Source organism: Glycine max, chromosome 10 (genome assembly GCF_000004515.6).
Source record: "Glycine max cultivar Williams 82 chromosome 10, Glycine_max_v4.0, whole genome shotgun sequence".
In the NCBI taxonomy this organism is placed as follows: Eukaryota; Viridiplantae; Streptophyta; class Magnoliopsida; order Fabales; family Fabaceae; genus Glycine; species Glycine max.
Genome location: NC_038246.2, coordinates 16371575 through 16386511, shown reverse-complemented (window position 1 = coordinate 16386511; position 14937 = coordinate 16371575). Strand labels below are relative to the sequence as shown.

General features: G+C 38.9%; 1 pseudogene; it reads left to right on the top strand.

Annotated features, from left to right (window-relative positions):
* The first annotated feature begins 1412 nt into the window (after positions 1-1412).
* On the top strand, positions 1413-3026 carry LOC100805539 (uncharacterized; annotated as a pseudogene).
* The last annotated feature ends 11911 nt before the right edge of the window (positions 3027-14937 follow it).

Sequence of the window (14937 nt, the reverse complement as noted above, 5' to 3'; positions counted from 1 at the left end):
CAGGCGGTTAGTCCTTCTATTCTTTTGGCAAAGGGAGAAGAGAAGAAAAGATAGCACACTTTTGTTTTCTGCAGAATTTTCACTTGCAGAAAAAAACAAGGTTTGGAAAAACAAAACTTAGAAAGCTTTTTTGCAAAGGAAGAACAAGAAGAGAGATGAGTAGAAAGGAATTCTTAGAAGTTCTCAAAAATTGTTAAAGAGTTGTAAAAGTTCTTTTTAATGCAAGTCAAGGTCTTACTTTTATAGACTCTTCATGTCTGGTCAAGAAAACCATTGGAAGAGTTATAACAATGAGAAAATCATGTCAAGAGTTACAACTATTGACTTTTTATTCTAAACTTATCACTGGTAATCGATTACCATAATCATGTAATGGATTACACAATGCATTTTATGAAAAGTTGTGACTCTTCGCAATTGGATTTGAATTCCAACATTCAGATACACTGGTAATCGATTTCCAATATAGTGTAATCGATTACACCATTTGAAAAATATTTTGGAATGTTGCAAATCAGTTAAAAAAATTTTGAAATCAAATTTGATCACTGGTAATCGATTACATGAAACTAGTAATCGATTACCCGAGAGTAAACACTCTGGTAACTTAGAAAATTTTTGAGAAAATTCTTTTGTAAAACAAAATTGTGCTGTTTGGATTTTTGAAAAATACTTCCCTTGTGAAGTCTTAACTCTGTTTCGATTTCTTCTCTTGAATCTTGAATCTTGATCTTGATTGTTCTTGAATATTGAATCTTGAAACTTAATTGTTCTTGAATCTTGATTCTTTGAGACTTGATTCTTGTGGCCTGATTCTTTGGAACTTGCTTAACTCTTGATTCTTTGGCATCATTAAAATAATGTTGGAAGTCATTGCTTCCATAGTATGAAGTAGTCTCCAACCATATGATTCATGGTCCATGTGGACTGCCAAATAGAAGGGCACCATGTATGATCAATGGGAAGTGTATTAGATTTTTTCCTAAGAAGTTCCACGAAGCAAAAATTGTTGACCAAGATGGATTTCCAGTATATAGGAGAAGAAATAACGGACGTATGGTTTGAAAACATGGTATTGAACTTGATAATCGATTTGTTGTACCATACAGTCCACAATTGTTACTCAAATACAGAACACACCTGAATGTCAAATGGTGCAATCAGAGTACATCAATCAAATACATGTTTAAGTACATCTACAAAGGTTCTTATCAGATTACAATAGATATTGTTAATGTGCAGAACCAAAATAGTAGACAGAATCAGGTTGACGATGAAATTAAACACTATCTTGATTGCCGGTATGTATCACTGATATGTTCATTAAATGCACAACATCCATCTATACACAACACCCCTTCGCTATTACATTTATTGATACATATTTTGTGTTTATGTTTTACTAATCATTCAATAGGTATGTCTCGCCCCCTAAAGCATGTTGGAAGATTTTTGCATTCCCTATGCATGGACGTGCACCAACAATTGAACGTCTCTATTTCCACCTTCAAAATCAATGGCCTGTTTACTGGACAGATAGTCAACAAATTAGGGTAGTACTATCCAAGAGTACAATCAAAGAATCAACGTTTACAGCTTGGATGGATTCTAATAAAATATACCATCATGGACGGGATCTTACTTATGCTGAATATGTGTCCAAATTCATTTATGTTGCACACAAAAGATGCTGGCAACCAAGAAAACAAGGAAATACAATAGGGAGGCTTATATGGGTACCCCCTTCAACTAGAGAGTTGTTCTACATGAGGATGATGCTTTCCTCCGTTAAAGGGTCACAATCTTACAAAGATATCAGAACAATAGACAATGTCGTCTACCATACATTTAGAGAAGCATGCTTTGCAAAAGGTTTCCTAGTAAGTGATCAAGAATTTGTTGGTGCTTTAGGAGAGGCTAACACTTGGGGAACTCCACACTTCCTTAGAAAGTTATTTGTCAAGCTGCTATTTATGAATACCATGGATAGACCAGAATATGTGTGGGAACAAACTTGGCAATGGATGGCAGATGATATTGTATTTAATCATAGAAGACAAGGTAATTTCATAAATCCTAAATAACTACATATCATTCATAGGAAACAACTCACTTGCTAACGATGTCATTATTTTACTATTCATAGGCATTCAACTCACTAACAAAGAAACAATGCATCTTTGTTTGACTTAAATTGAAAATATGCTACAAGCCAATAGGAAAAGCCTATGAGATTTCCCTTCAATGCTATACCCAATAGGCTATGTTGCCAACCCACACCAAAATAGGCTCATCTACAATGAAATGGCTTATGACAAGGAAGTTTTGGCCGCCAAATTTAACAGCTGTTATCACTCACAAATAGGTATGTACAACATATTTTAGTTTTACTTTACACAGTATTCATTCCCAACAATCCATACTACTAATTCATGATGTATACATTACTAAATGCAGATGAGCAGGTTTCTATTTTCAATAAGATTATGTGTGTTGTTGCAAGTCAATCAGGGGGAGTTTATTTTCTCTATGGATATGGTGGAACTGGCAAGACCTTTATGTGGAAAACTTTATCATCTGCTATACGGTTTAATGGAGGCATTGTTTTAACAGTGGCATCAAGTGGGATTGCTTCATTATTGCTTCCCGGAGGTAGAACATCACATTCTAAGTTTGCTATACCAGTGCTTACAACACAAAATTCAACATGCAATATTCATCAAGGGAGTGACTTGGCTGAATTGTTGTAGATGAAAAAATTAATAATTTGGGACGAAGCTCCAATGTGTCATAAGTTTAGTTTTGAAGCACTTGACAAAAGCTTAAAAGACATCATGCACAATGATAGACCTTTTGGGGGAAAGGTTATTGTTTTCGGTGGTGATTTCTAGCAAATACTACTTGTTGTGCCAAGAGGTAATCGCTCTGATATTGTCCATGCATTTCTAAATGCATCATACATTTGGGATCATTGTGAAATTCTTAAACTGACAAAAAAACATGCGGTTGCAATCCATTCCTTTTGACCAGGCCAACAGTGATGAACTCAAACAGTTTTCTGATTGGCTACTAGACATAGGTGATGGAAAACTTGGACAACCTAATGATGGATATAACGAAATCACCATCCCAGAAGAGTTTCTTATAATGGACTTTGATGATCCTATCCAAGAAATCGTTGATGCAACATATCCAGATTTATTAAAAAACTACAACAACGAACATTTCTTGCAAAAAAGAGCTATTCTAGCCTCTACAAAAGATGTTGTTGACAAAATAAATGACTATGTCCTATCTTTGGTTCCCAGTGAGGAGAAAGAGTATTGTAGTGTCGATAGTGTTGACAAATATGATGAACTCTAGAGGTCTGAGCATTTGAAACTCTAGATCAGTGAATGTGTCAACGCTTGGGAAAAAATTGGGGAATTCTTCATGATTAGGACAAATGTGGATTGATATGTTAAAGCACAAGTATTTATCTAACACATCCATCATGCATGCATGGTGTTCCTATACTTGGTCTTCAACTATTAAGGCTCTTGAGTTTCTAAAGAAGGGCTTTATATACAGAGTGGGGAGAGCGGATATCTCGTTATTTTATGAGGGACCAATTTGTGGTATGTTGGACTATCTCCACATCTCTGATACCAACCTTGTAGTTAAAGATGTTCTTGTTAATGGGCAGTGGAACTAGAACATGCTTGATCGATTTCAACCACTATCATAGAGGCAGTTAGAAAACTTCTTGTGGGCATAAAACAAATATGAATGTCAAGCTTCATGCTATATCTTTGTGATACTATCGCTTGGGATGCTGGTTAGAATAATGTGATCTTCGAATCTGACTCACAGGTGGCTTTTCAATTGATTTCAGACACTGATATTCAACTTCATCTTCACGCTTCAATAATCAGCTAGATCCAACAATTTGGTGTACTCTACCTTGGAAGATTACCTTCATTCATGTCTTCAAAGAAACAAACCAATGCACCAATTGGCTAGCCAAAAAAGGGAGCTTTGTCAAACAACAATATGCTGGTTTTATAACTGCCTGATAGAAATGAGGCATTTGGTTTATGCATATGCTCCGGGGTTTCCTTCACTATGGAATAATTTTCATTTTGTGTTCTTCTATGTTTTTATTTTCTCACTCATAAAAAATATATATACTATTGTTGTTTCAAATAACAAATTTAGTTATTTAGTAGAGATGATTAAATTTATCTTAAATTGGTATTTTTTTTCAAAACTATCCCTATAAACAAAATTAAAAAATATTAATGGGTCTTGTTTCTTTCACCATAATGTTATTATTCTATATCTGACTTTAAAGAAGAATATTTTTGTGAAAAAATAATTAATGCAAAAGATATTATATATTAAACCTTATAAGAACGATATGACACACTTTTAACTTTAACCATATAAAATATTATCCAAGCTTGAACCTGATAATAGTATTAAAAAAGATGTATGAACTTAACAGGAAAATATTAGTGGAGTGTGAAATAAAATCCTAAATGTCTTCTTATTAAAAAAATGCTTTGATTTATGTAATATACTATTTTTTATTTGTCATTATAAAAGTATTATTTTCAAAAAATATTCTTCTAAGATTTTGTTCCTCGTTATTTTGTTTTAGTCATTGTATTTTTTTTAATTTTTATCCTTGTAAGATAATTTATTTTTAGTTCGTATCAAATAAATATATTAAAAGGACTAAAATAAAACAAGAAGAAACTAAACTAAAATAACTTAATTACTTAATAAATTTTATAAAAGGTAATATGTGAAGTCTTCAAATAATAAACTTGGACGTTTGTTTCGTAGACTATTTAGTTATTCTCGAAAATATAGGATTGAACAAAATGTTTCCATGTTTATTACAAGATAATAAAAAATTTAATCTTTAGTATATTTTATTCTTGAAAAGTTCCTAATCTCACGTTCTACCAATATTAAATCCCAATAGGAGAGACATCGAAAAATTTCCCATATGGGACAAGAATGTCTCTTCATGAGTAAAATTTCATATATACCCTCTTACTAATCACTATCTTACTACTCTTTCATTGTCTTTTCATGATATGTGTTTAAAATTTTTTCAATCTTGCAAATTTTGCTCCTTCATTTTACAGTAATTTTTCCTTTTCCTCTAATGCTCCTTTCTTAATTGACAATTTTTGTTTCTGTTTCAATTATCGTAATCGTCAAACACATGGGGAGGGGACAAATGGTGTAATGAGATTTGTGTGATAAAGATATTTTAGTAATTATAATATATATTCTGAGGAAAAAATAGTTTAACCAAACACATGTTTTAATCATTCTTGTGAATATAAAAAATAATCTCAACCAATTTTAATAGTTAATCAAACACATTTTCAATGATACACAGGAATAACATTCTCATGTTCTATTTCCTGAAGAAAGAAAAGGTTATTGAGACTAAATAATTGAAAATCACGTGAACATGGTACCTAATGCATTGTTAAATAGGAAAGGATGGTTCTTCGGGCTTCTCATGTCAATCTCATAATTACATTTGTCATGCATAGCATAAGTATGCCTTAATCATTCATCTTTATGATAGGTTGTTGAAGTATTGACAATCAAAATATCTATTCTTGCAAACATAGGGTCGAACCAAGCACATGCTTTTAAGAAAATGTTTTCATTGAGTCAAGGTCAAGTATGGAAATAATCAGCTTGTAAAAGTTGGGGCAGAAGATAGATCGAGGTTACATAGCTTCTTTGGCCACTGCTAACACATGATTGAGCTAAATAATTTACTAAATTTGGGATTGTTGATGTCCATGTTTTATTTCCAGTTGCACTTTGACCCTGACAAGATGTAATGAACAATATTATTTTAATTGATTCGACCCTATGTTCCACTGGATGTCCTTGTGTAAATTTGCAATACTTCAACAATGTACCATTCACATACATCCATTCTTATTTTTCTTTTCACATCGGTTGCATTGCTCATTGCATTCTTTCCTAGAAATCAGAACTATAATCATTGTAATCAAAAGGAAAGAACACGCAATGGCGCCTATACCGAACATGTGCCAAAGCTAAAGTGATGAGCGAAATAGAGGAGGTACAGGAATAGATGAAGGCCGACATGGAGGCTATGAAGGAGCAAATGATCACAATGATGGAAGCCATGATGAGTATGAGAAAAATGAAGGAGGTCAACATGGCTACAGTCATTGCCAAAAGTATCGCCACTGAGGTGAACTCGACTCACCCATTTGGCCTTAATCAAGTAAATCATCCAATCTTGGATATTGTAGGTTAGGGAAGCGAAGCATTGGGAAGTACGGGTGGCCCCCATTTTGTGCAAGTCTAGAGCAAGCATTCCTTCCCACCATATGGATTGCCTCCCAACTATACACCACCCAATGTTGCACACGTTCCCGATGAGAATGTCGATAACTCCGCTCCTATACCCATTGAGGGCCAACAACCCCAATCTGGTCATTGTTAGTTGCTATTCATGAGTTAGTTTTGTATTAAAAATTTGTAAGGAAATAGCACTGTACCTCTAATTTATGGTTCTTTCTGTAGGAATTGTACATATTTTTCCTTATTGTGTGATTTTATAGAGTAGAAACTCCATTTTTTGTGACTTACTGTTGAATCTAACTCAATTTCAGGCCAAAGAAGAGAAGGTTCAAGCAGCTGATGACTCGCTTAGCGAGGTAGATCCGCTCAGCGAGATGAATCCGCTTAGCGAGGCATCCAGCTCGCTTAGCGGATGGGAAACCCTAGAAGAGGATAAGCCAGAGATGTGCTCACCCAGTGCACAACAAGCTCGCCCAGCGTGGATGTCGTCTCTTCTCGCGCTCAGTGCGCCCACTCTCGCTTAGCGAGACAAGCTCGCTAAGCAAGCCTTCAAAAGATGAAAGGTCCAAGAGCCTTTAAAACATTGAAATTGGCGGAAATGAAATAACAACAAGAAGAGAAAGATGACTTTTGAGCAACAAGGAGAGCTTATTCCAGAAAAATGGAGAGAGTTAGGGTGTAGAGGCTGGAAGAGACATCCTCCATCATCTTCTTCCAAGTTCTTTCAACAAAAATAGCTTCTTTCTTGTAGTTTTTGAGTTTTTGCTTATTATGGAAGGCTAAGCTCCTTTGTTGGGGAGTTCTACTGAACCATTTTGATGTACTATTCTTACTATCTATTTAATGTTATTTTTCTATGTTTATTGCTTCTATCTATGCTTATTTTACATGCTTGTGGCTTGATCACCCATTTGTATGTGCAGTTAGGCTTTTTAGTATTGGAAAATGCTTTAAAACCTTAGAACTTGATAGAGCAAGATAGAAATCTATATGTCTAGGAATGGAGTGCAGTGATCTAGTCCATTTTATGTTGTAGGCCTAGTGCAACTGTTTTAGAACAAGTTTGTCGAGGGATCAAGGACGAAGTCTAAAGAGAGTTAGGCTCATTCATGTGAGGAATCATGGTTTGAGTAGTTTCTCAGCATAAGAACACTAGGATAACGTTAAATAGAGAAAAATACCTTTCGTACATCAAGATAAATTCAATAGAACACTCCCCAATGCTTTTAACTTGATAGTTTTCACTTTTTACAACTTTAGATATTTTGTTTAGGTTCAAATAGATTTTCTAGTACAGAACTCAACATTTGCCTTATTTGAATCTGTATAAGTGTTTACATACTAAATGTACATGGTCATGGTGAAACAAATTCCCCGAGGATACGATACTCGGTCTTACCGTTTTATACTACTTGTGCGAATCGGTACACTTGGCGACACACGCTACCAACAAGTGTTTGGCGCCATTGCCGGGGAATTTCTTTCCACTTAGATAGTATAATTCAGTTTGGGAACATTTATTCTTTATTATTTGATTAATTTCTCTGAATAGTTAGAATTCAATTTTTCTCTTGGCTTGGTTAACTGTTGCTCTATTTAGTTGGTTCTTGTATGCAAGGTAATCCTTCAACAAGTGATTTAGCTCCAATAGGTTTGGAGATTGAAGCTACTTACAGGAGAAATAACACCGAAAGGAGGAGAAAAGCTTTACAAGAGAGGACAGTACAACCAAGTGTTGAGGGAACTCATTCATCCGAATCATCTTCAGCATTTCCAGCAAACTTGAGGGAATCTGAAGTTGGTGCATCTGAAGCTCACATCATGGCGGATGAGCAACCACAAAGGGTTACTCTTGAGGACTACTCCAGCTCTACCCTGCCGCAATTTTTCACAAGCATTGCGCGGCCGGAAGTCCAAGCACACAACAATACATATACTCATTCTTTGATCCAGCTAATTCAAGGAAATTTATTCCATGGTCTTCCCAATGAAGACCCTTATGCACACCTTGCAACATATATAGAAATCTGCAATATAGTGAAAATTGTAGGGGTGCCGGAAGATACAATAAGACTTAGCTTGTTTTCATTCTGTTTGGTTGGTGAAGCAAAGAGATGGTTGCTGTCGCAACCTACCCTTCGGCGGGAGGGCGACGCGTGACTCGCGGGATGCGTGTTCCACGAAAGGAATACGCACGAAGTCGCCACCAACGTTTATTTGAGGAAAACGTCGGAAAAACTGGAAAAGACGCGATCTACGAACTTTTAAGTGAAAGGTTCGGGAGTTGTATTTACGCACGGGGAAGGTATTAGCACCCCACACGTCCGTCCCAAGGGACGACAGCCTTTAATCGAATGTGCAAACATGACTTTGATGTTTTATGTTCCCTTTTTATGTCTTTATATCCTTTATACCCTTTTTATATTTTTACTCTTTTTGTGGTCGACAAGGGTGTTTCCCTTTGCTCCTACGTACTCCTCAATTGCGATGAGGAAATCAGACCTACGTAGTTCTTTCTTATCAAGTGATTTCTTTTTTACTTAAAAGGTGATCATTTTAAGGCGTTGGACCTTGAAAATGATCCATTTTACTTAGTAAGAATTTGAAATGACAAACTTCAAAAACCTATTTTTTATGGACGAGCTTGACTAGGTGAGTTGATTTTAGCCTTAGTTTCACTTTAGTTATTAGTCAATTCAATTAAGAAATGAGAAATCCCAAAGAGAAAACGTCCGATTGATTTTCCGCTTTATTTTACTAAAAGGTATTTTTTTTATTATATTATTTTTTACCTCTTTTTTTATTTCCAACGTGGTTACGGCACGACCGAACGGTCGGAATTCATTTTAACCGAAGTTAACGGATAATACAATTCAAACGATCGGTGGAAATTTATTTTATTTTTATTTTAAGCGAGAAATGACTTAAATAAAATGGCTTAAGCACGTCAAAAGGGGGTATAGAAAGTAAATGAAACGAGAATAAAAATACACGAAACACAATGTGGACAACCACGGGTACATAGAATGAATCGAAAAGCTTGGTTCGAAGTACTTACCCGTTGAAGATCGAAGAACGATGAAGAACGAATGAAGAACGTCGAAGAACGGTTGAAACCTTCACGAAATTCCGCACGGAAACGTTACGGAAACGATTCGGAAGCGCCTCGGCTTGGATTTTCTTCACGAAAACAATTTTTCCAATCAAAATTCGGAAGAGAGAGAAGTGCCGAAGGGGCTGAACCCTTTTTCACTTCACTTCTCCCCCTATTTATAGAAAATTGGGGGAGAAGCTTGCCACCCAGCTCGCCCAGGCGAGCAGGGTTGCTTCCTCCAGAAGCAACAGCCTTCTGGAGGAATCTTCTGGAGGGCCCAAGTGGGCCTGGTTGCTATTTGCACCCCCATTTTTACTAAGTACACCCCCTGCCTTTTTTTTGGTGATTCTTTTTTCGTAAAGTTACGGAAACTTACGAATTTCGTAACGATACTTGTTTTCTTTCCGTAATGTTACGGAACCTTGTGAATTACATAATCATCCCCTTTTTGACTTACGAAATGTTACGGAACCTTACTAATTGTGCAACGATGCTTCCATTTGATTTCCGGTGTGTCACGGAACCTTACGGATTGTGCATCAATATTTTCTTTTGTTTTCCGGCATGTCCCGGAATTTCACAAATTGCCTAATGATGGGTGCCAAGCACCTCACAAGGACCAAACAAAAGTCGCATGTCATCAAGCAAAGGTCCCCGGACGATATTAGGGTATGACAGTTGCCCCTCTTTACTTGTCTTTTATTGGAGATAAAAGGAAAGTAAAGATAAGACACTAATTTCGTTTCTCTCGGTTGACGAGAGTCGCGGGTGACCATAAAATTTCCGCATGCAAATGACTCGTTGTTCCCGGGGGAACAAAAGGTGCATAAGACGATCTCAGTCTCTGCCTGCTATCAAGCGTTCTGTCTTACAGATAGCAAAAGAATGTTTATACGGATAACCACTTGGGTATTTCCGCCAGTCAGCGTGACTCAAGAGTCAGTATGACAGATCTTGTAAGTGCGGAAGATGATGTAAATCTCCGCGTGTCAACGGGCTGGTCGGCCGCGATTGACGAAGGGTGCAGAATGACCATAATTTGTCTCTGCGTGCCATCGGACACAACTGTGTCTGAATGGCAAAGGGGTGCGGAATGACCATAATTTGTCTCCGCATGTCATCGGGCCCGCTGCCTCTGGATGACAAAAGGGTGCAGAATGACCATAATTTGTCTCTGCGTGCCATCAGACACGACTGTGTCTGAATGGCAAAGGGGTGTGGAATGACCATAATTTGTCTCCGCATGTCATCGGGTCCGCCGCCTCTGGATGACAAAAGGGTGCAGAATGACCATAATTTGTCTCTGCGTGCCATCAGACACGATTGTGTCTGAATGGCAAAAGGTGTGCGGAATGACCATAATTTGTCTCTGCATGTCATCGGGCCCGCCGCCTCTGGATGACAAAAGGGTGCATAATGACCATAATTTGTCTCTGCGTGCCATCGGACACGACTGTGTCTGAATGGAAAAGGGGTGCGGAATGACCATAATTTGTCTTCGCATGTCATCGGGCCCGCCGCCTCTGGATGACAAAAGGGTGCAGAATGACCATAATTTGTCTCTGCGTGCCATCGGAAACGACTGTGTCTGAATGGCAAAAGATGTGCGGAATGACCATAATTTGTCTCCGCATGTCATCGGGCCCGCCGCCTCTGGATGACAAAAGGGTGTAGAATGACCATAATTTGTCTCTGCGTGCCATCGGACACGACTGTGTCTGAATGGCAAAGGGGTGCGGAATGACCATAATTTGTCTCCGCATGTCATCGGGTCCGCCGCCTCTGGATGACAAAAGGGTGCAGAATGACCATAATTTGTCTCTGCGTGCCATCAAACACGACTGTGTCTGAATGGAAAAGGGGTGCGGAATGACCATAATTTGTCTCCGCATGTCATCGGGCCCCCCGCCTCTGCATGACAAAAGGGTGCTTAATGACCATAATTTGTCTCTGCGTGCCATCGGACACGACTGTGTCTGAATGGCAAAAGGTGTGCGGAATGACCATAATTTGTCTCCGCATGTCATCGGGCCCGCCGCCTCTGGATGACAAAAGGGTGTAGAATGACCATAATTTGTCTCTGCGTGCCATCGGACACGACTGTGTCTGAATGGCAAAGGGGTGCGGAATGACCATAATTTGTCTCCGCATGTCATCGGGTCCGCCGCCTCTGGATGACAAAAGGGTGCAGAATGACCATAATTTGTCTCTGCGTGACATCGGACACGACTGTGTCTGAATGGCAAAAGGTGTGCGGAATGACCATAATTTGTCTCCGCATGTCATCGGGCCCGCCGTCTCTGGATGACAAAAGGGTGCAGAATGACCATAATTTGTCTCTGCGTGCCATCGGAAACGACTGTGTCTGAATGGCAAAGGGGTGCGGAATGACCATAATTTGTCTTCGCATGTCATCGGGCCCGCCGCCTCTGGATGACAAAAGGGTGCAGAATGACCATAATTTGTCTTTGCGTGCCATCGGAAACGACTGTGTCTGAATGGCAAAAGATGTGCGGAATGACCATAATTTGTCTCCGCATGTCATCGGGCCCACCGCCTCTGGATGACAAAAGGGTGTAGAATGACCATAATTTGTGTCTGCGTGCCATCGGACACGACTGTGTCTGAATGGCAAAAGGGGTGCGGAATGACCATAATTTGTCTTCGCATGTCATCGGGCCCCGCCGCCTCTGGATGACAAAAGGGTGCAGAATGACCATAATTTGTCTTTGCGTGCCATCGGAAACGACTGTGTCTGAATGGCAAAAGATGTGCGGAATGACCATAATTTGTCTCCGCATGTCATCGGGCCCACCGCCTCTGGATGACAAAAGGGTGTAGAATGACCATAATTTGTGTCTGCGTGCCATCGGACACGACTGTGTCTGAATGGCAAAGGGGTGCGGAATGACCAGAATTTGTCTCCGCATGTCATCGGGTCCGCCGCCTCTGGATGACAAAAGGGTGCAGAATGACCATAATTTGTCTCTGCGTGCCATCGAACACGACTGTGTCTGAATGGAAAAGGGGTGCGGAATGACCATAATTTGTCTCCGCATGTCATCGGGCCCGCCGCCTCTGGATGACAAAAGGGTGCAGAATGACCATAATTTGTCTCTGCGTGCCATCAGACACGACTGTGTCTGAATGGCAAAGGGGTGCGGAATGACCAGAATTTGTCTCCGCATGTCATCGGGTCCGCCGCCTCTGGATGACAAAAGGGTGCAGAATGACCATAATTTGTCTCTGCGTGCCATCAAACACGACTGTGTCTGAATGGAAAAGGGGTGCGGAATGACCATAATTTGTCTCCGCATGTCATCGGGCCCCCCGCCTCTGCATGACAAAAGGGTGCTTAATGACCATAATTTGTCTCTGCGTGCCATCGGACACGACTGTGTCTGAATGGCAAAAGGTGTGCGGAATGACCATAATTTGTCTCCGCATGTCATCGGGCCCGCCGCCTCTGGATGACAAAAGGGTGCAGAATGACCATAATTTGTCTGCGTGCCATCGGACACGACTGTGTCTGAATGGCAAAGGGGTGCGGAATGACCATAATTTGTCTCCGCATGTCACATGACCTCAGGGTCAGTATGACAGAGATTGTGGGGTGGCCGACAAAAGCAAGGCTCTTGCTCCTACGTATCCTCCAATGAGGAACTCAGACCTTCGTAGTTCTAGATAACTTGTTAGACTTGAAAAAGTCTCCACCGGAAGATGCTGACATCTCCGGAAAGGGCGCAGATGACCACATTGGCCTCTGCTCACCAATCACACTTGGGGTCACTGAATGACGAGGTGCGGATAACCGTAAGGTGTGTCCGCGGGCTACCAGCTTTTGGGTCATGGTAACAGAAAGCGGTGTGGTCGACAAAAGCGAGGCTCCTGCTCCTATGTATCCTCCAATGAGGAACTCAGACCTACGTAGTTCTGGATAACTTGTGAGACTTGAAAAAGTCTCGGTGTTTTCTCCACTAAAATGCAAACATTCTTTAGCAAAGAGACAAATATTCCAATTGATTAGAGCAGCATATGCTTTTTTTTAGTGAAAAACAATGCGTCTACCGGGGAAGGAGAGTATGCTGATGAAATTTTCTCATAACCACAAATGAGATTTTGGATGTTTAGCATTTCGTTTCTAAATGACCATTTAGAGGAAACACTGGGTTCGACAAAAATAGAAGAAATCCACTCAAAGTGTATCAATCTCGCACAGGTAAGTGTTTTATCCTAATTCCGAACCATAGATATGTCATGACTTGATTTTACAAATCATTTCCTATCAAATCAAAGATTACATGCGTGATCATGGATCAATAGGACTTCCCTTGGAAACGGGTTCTTTTGGTGGGTTTTTCAGCTTTTGACCTCTTCTTTTTTTTGGGCCTTTTTTGGCTTTTTTTCCTTTTCTGTTTTGGTTTAGTGCGGGGCGAAAAAGTCGCTAGCACACAAGATTTTGGTTGGCAATTAAAGGGAGAAGACCACTTTAGGTCATGGTTTCCCTTCCTTCTTTTTGTTCATTTGGTGACAATTCTGTATTGTTCAGATATTGTCCGGTCCAAAGACCTTTCTGCACATTTCTTCTTTTTTTCTTTCGATCCTTGATCAGGAGCTTTCTTTCCTTCTTCTTCTTCTTCTTTTTTTTTTTTTTTTTACTTTCTCCCATTCTTTGATTGGGAATTTTCTTTCTTTTCTTTTTGCTTTCTCCCACTCTTTGATTGGGAATTTCCTTTCTTTTCTTTTTTTGCTTTCTCTTTGATTGGAAATTTTCCTTCTTTTCTTTTTTGCTTCCGAGGGTAAGGATTGACATTCTCACCCTGGGTCAAGGTTTATGGTGAGTCAGGATTTTGGCTCAAGGTTTGTAGAATGGCTAGACATGATACATGTCGGGGTTTGGTTTGGCTCAAGGATAAAAGGGATGCCCCACATTATTTCCATGACACAAATGCAAAAATGATGATTTGGAAATTTTATGCAAAACTGGTCATGCATGCACCTATGTGGACACTCAAGTGTCAAATTTTTATGGTCATGTGATGCTAGGGCTCAGGATTCATTTCCTCTATTTTTAGTCAACCCAACGTTTCCAAAACATGTTCTTTTATCAATTTGTGCATTCATCCGAGTCCATTTTGGACGTCCGGGAAGATTTTCACAGCATTCACCCTTCAGGTGTATACACATTTTTTTAAAAAAAAACTAGTTATGATTAGTGAATTTTTTCAAAGAAAAGTTGGAAGTTATCTCTTTCAAAAGCATGTTGGTTTTTTAGCTAGATAACTTATTTTCTATTTTTCTTTCTTCCTTTTTTATCATTTGTTTATTTCTTTTTCTTGTTTGTTTTTTTTTTCTTTGTTTTTTTTTTTCATAAGGTATTTTGCTACCTAAACATGTGTATATTTTTGTGAGGTATTTTTGTTATATACACGCATATCTTTAGTATCTTGCCACCTAAACATACATATATATATATTTTGTGAGGTATG